Genomic DNA, 4,760 nt, shown 5'->3' on the forward strand with positions numbered 1-4,760 from the left:
TAAGGTACTGTCGAGTGAGTCAATTCTCATTGTGGGTGAACATTTAGGGAACAATAATCATAATACCGAGTAGTTTTACGTTAGCTATAGAAAAGTGCCAGGAGTAAAATTAGTTAATTGGAGGATGGTCAATTTCAGTGAGCTAAGAATGAATCTGGTCCAGATAAATTGGAATGAAAGTTAGGCAGCCAAAATTGGGACAGAACAATTAGTTGCCTTTGAGGAATATATAGTGCAGATGCAATCAAGGTACATTCTCACAATCGGATAAAAGAGATGTTGGTCAAATCTAATGATCACTAAATGACAAAACAGAGATTAAGTTTAAAATAAAGGGAGATACTAATTTTATTGATAATACAAGTGAAACCAGGTTGAAGGTAGAAATTGCCTGAAGAATGTGAACCTAGAAATGAATGTAAAGTGAGAGTATGAAAAGAAACTGGCAGATGATGCTAAAAAGAACTTCAGCATGATATGTGGATATATAGAGAGCAAAAGGGGAGTAAAAGGATCAATTTGGGGACTGGGGTTCTGCAAGGAGAACTTAATGACAGGATATTTGATAGAGAAGTTCAAAATCATGGTCAGGCTTTCGCATTTTAGTAAAATTAATAAAACTTAAATTGCACTGTACATAGTCTGAGTGATGTAAAATATTAATTTGATAGAGGGTAATTTGTGAAGCATGTTCAAGAAAATGTTTTGATTCAGTATCTGGATTTATCTAGTAGAGAAGGTGCAAAGCTCTTGGGAAATAAGGCAGGGCGGGGGACTGAGGTGTCAGTGGGGGAGCACTTTGGGGCCAGTGACCATAATTCTATTAGTTTTAAAATAGTGATGGAAAAGTATAGACCAGATCTAAAAGTTGTAGTTCTAAATTGGAGAAAGGCCAATTTTGACAGTATTAGGCAAGAACTTTTAAAAGCTGATTGTGGGTGAATGTTCAAAGGTAAAAGGGACAGCTGGAAAATGGGAAGCCTTCAGAAATGAGATAACGAAGTGCAGAGACAGTATATTCCTGTTGTGGTGAAAGGAAAGGCTGGTAGGTATAGATAATGGTTGATGACTAAAGAAACTGAGGGTTTGGTTAAGGAAAGGAAGCATATGTCAGGTATAGACAGGATAGCTCAAGTGAATCCTTAGAAGAGTATAAAGGTAGTAGGAGTATACTTAAGAGGGAAATCAGGAGGACAAAACGGGGCCATGAGATAGCTTTGGCAAATAGAATTAAGGAGAATCCAAAGGGTTTTTACAAATACATTAATGACAAAAGGGTAACTAGGGAGAGAATAGGGCCCCTCAAAGATTAGCAAGGTGGCCTTTGTGTGGAGCTGCAGGAGATGGGGGAAATACTAAATGAGTATTTTGCATCAGTGTTTACTGTGGAAAGGGACATGAAAGATATAGAATGTAGGGAAATAGATGGTGACATCTTGCAAAATGTCCAGATTACAGAGGAGGAAGTGCTGGATGTCTTGAAACGCATAAAAGTGGATAAATCCCCAGGACCTGATCAGGTGTACTCTTGTACTCTGTCGAAAGCTAGGGAAATGATTTCTGGGCCTCATTGAGATTTTTCTATCATCAATAATCACAGGTGAAGTGCTGGAAGACTGGAGGTTGGCAAACATGGTGCCCCTATTTAAGAAAGGTGGTAAGGACAAGCCAGGGAACTATAGATCAGTGATCCTGACGTTGGCGGTGGGCAAGTTGTTGGAGAGAATCCTGAGGTACAGAATGTACATGTATTTGGAAAGGCAACATGGCTTTGTGCGTGGGAAATCATGTCTCAGAAACTTGATTGAGTTTTTTGAAGAATTGACAAAGAGACTTGATGAGGGCAGAGCAGTAGATGCGATCTATGTGGACTTCAAAAAGGCGTTCAACAAGGTTCCCCATGAGACACTGGTTAGCAAGGTTAGATCTCATGGAATACAGGGAGAACTGGCCATTTGGATACAGAACTGGCTCGAAGGTAGAAGACAGAGGTTGGTGGTGGAGGGTTGTTTTTCAGACTGGAGGCCTGTGACCAGTGGAGTGCCACAAGGATCAGTGCTGGGTCCACTACTTCTCGTCATTTATATTAATGATTGGAAATATGAACTTAAGAGGTATTGTTAGTAAGTTTGCAGATGACATCAAAATTGGAGGTGTAGTGGACAGTGAAGAGGGTTACCTCGGATTATAATGGGATCTTGATCAGATGAGCTAATGGGCTGAGGAGTGGCAGATGGAGTTTAATTTAGATAGATGCGAGGTGCTAACTTTTTGGAAAGCAAATCTTAGCAGGACTTATACACTCAATGGTGACGTCCGAGGGAGTATTGCTGAACAAAGAGATCTTGGAGAGCAGGTTCATTGTTCATTGAAATTGGAGTCACAGGTAGATAGGATAGTGAAGGCGGCGTTTGGTATGCTTTCTTTTATTGGTCAGAACATTGAGTACAGGAGTTGAGAGGTCATGTTGCGGCTGTACAGGACATTGATTAGGCCACTTTGGAATATTGTGTGCAATACGGTCTCTTTCCTATCAGAAGGATGTCATGAAACTTGAAAGGGTTCAGAAAACGTTCACAAGGATGTTTCTAGGGTTGTTGGATTTGAACTATTGGGAGAGGTTGAATAGCCTGGGGCTGTTTTCCCCTACAGCGTCGGTGGCTGAGGGGTGACCTTACAGAGGTTTATAAAATCATAAGGGGCATGGATAGGGTAAATAGACAAGGTATTTTCCCTGGGGTGGGGGAGTACGAAACTAGAGGGCATAGGTTAGGATGTGAAGGAAACGTATAAAAGAGACATAAGGGGCATTGAGTATTAAAGATCATTTGGATCCAGTGTAATCAGGAGTGCTGGGGAAAAGAAATTATCTTAAAATATAGTGAACAAAATGATAAGAAATAGGAATAGAAGTAGGCAGTTCAGCCACTCAAGCCTGGCCTGCTATTCAATGGGATCATGGCTGATCAAATATTTCTTATGTACACCATCTTGTCCTTGTCCCACTATCCTCCATTTCTGTAATGATCAGGAATGTATCGGAGCCTTGAATATATACAAGGACTCTGCCCCCATAGTTCTCTGTGGCAAGAAGTTCCAAAGACCCTCAACCCTCTGAGGGAAGAAATTCCTTATCTCAGCATCCCTTAATTTTGAGATTATGTCTCCCATGGGGGGAACATCCTCTCAGCATTTACCCTGCCAAGATCCTTAAGAGCTTTCTATGCATTCTTCTAAATTCCAATAAGTAGATTCCCAAGTTGTTTAACCTTTGCTCATAAGGCAATCCCTCCATTCTGGGTATCAGGTTAGTGATCCTTCCCTAAACTGCCTGCGATGAATTGATATCCCTCCGTAAATAAAGGAACCAAAACTGCTCACAGTAGTCCAGATGCAGACTGACGAGCACCTTGTACAATTACAGTAAGACATCCCTACTCTTGTACTTCAACTCCTTTGAAATAAGGCCAACATTCCATTAACCTTCCGAATTACCTGCTCCTCCTGTGTACTAGCCTTCTGTGTTTTGTGCACAATAGAAGATATATAAATATTTAACTGTTGAGGAACTGTTTAGTTAGTTGGTTTGGGAGAATCAGTGGTTAGGAAAGGCAGATTCTTTGTTTGAAAACTTTCCACCAAAAAGTCATGATTTGGAGGTGCCGGTGTTGGACTGGGGTGTACAAAGTTAAAAATCACACAACACCAGGTTATAGTCCAACTGGTTTAATTGGAAGCACACTAGCTTTCGGAGCGACGCTCCTTCATCAGGTGATAGATCGAGCCCTCCACTATCACCTGATGAAGGAACGTCGCTCCGAAAGCTAGTGTGCTTCCAATTAAACCTGTTGGACTATAACCTGGTGTTGTGTGATTTTTAACTTTTTCCACCAAAAAGACATTGTGGGAAGTTAGGGAAGAAATTGCAAGGCCTCCAGCAGACATATCAGCTACAGTAAATATGGACATAAATGATTTGTTTGGTGTCTGACTGATCTCCTGCTGTTCCACAGCAGTACTCTCTCCCTAGTTACTCTTTTGCCAGTAATGTGTTTGCAGAATCTCTCTGGATTCTCTTTAACCCTATTTGCAAAAGTTATCTCATGGCCCCTTTTGCCCTCCTGATGTCCCTCTTGATTATATTTTCTTCCTAATTTGAAACATGATTCAGAGAATTGCAATCATGGCACAGAATATTTAAAACAGAATAACCTGGAAGACATAAATAAAAACCTGCCTCACATATTTTCTTTCTCCCTCTCACCTTAAACCGAAGCCCTGGAGTATTTAAAATTTCCACCCTATCTCTGCCTCTCATACTTCTTAGACAACTGCAAGTGTGCGTATACACAGTAATTCTCAACATCAGACTAAACCACAAGTGTTACTTTAAACATACTGAAATATGCTCAATTATATTTCTGCTAGTTGGCCACAAGGAAAGGCACTTGTCACACAAATCTAATACAGCCAACTTGAAATAAAGACAGCCCCAGATGCTTGCAAAGAATGAACTAACTATGACTACTATCATAAAATCAGGCTGTCTTGCATGATAGTCTGCTATGTTCTTGAACAAACTGGATATCGATTTGAAAGGAACGACTTTCTATGAAAGGTGATGCCAGGATTAATTCAGTACTGCAGCAAAAAAAAAGAGAAACATAGTGTCGAAATATGGTCTTGTGGAAGAAAGCAATTACCTGTAAAACCATGTCAGTCATTGAGAGGATCAATGCATGCTGCAACTTAAATTTTAA

The sequence above is a fragment of the Chiloscyllium plagiosum genome, unplaced genomic scaffold (genome assembly GCF_037043375.1).
Source record: "Chiloscyllium plagiosum isolate Xiang-an unplaced genomic scaffold, Cpla_swu_hap1 HiC_scaffold_10, whole genome shotgun sequence".
Taxonomy (NCBI): domain Eukaryota; kingdom Metazoa; phylum Chordata; class Chondrichthyes; order Orectolobiformes; family Hemiscylliidae; genus Chiloscyllium; species Chiloscyllium plagiosum.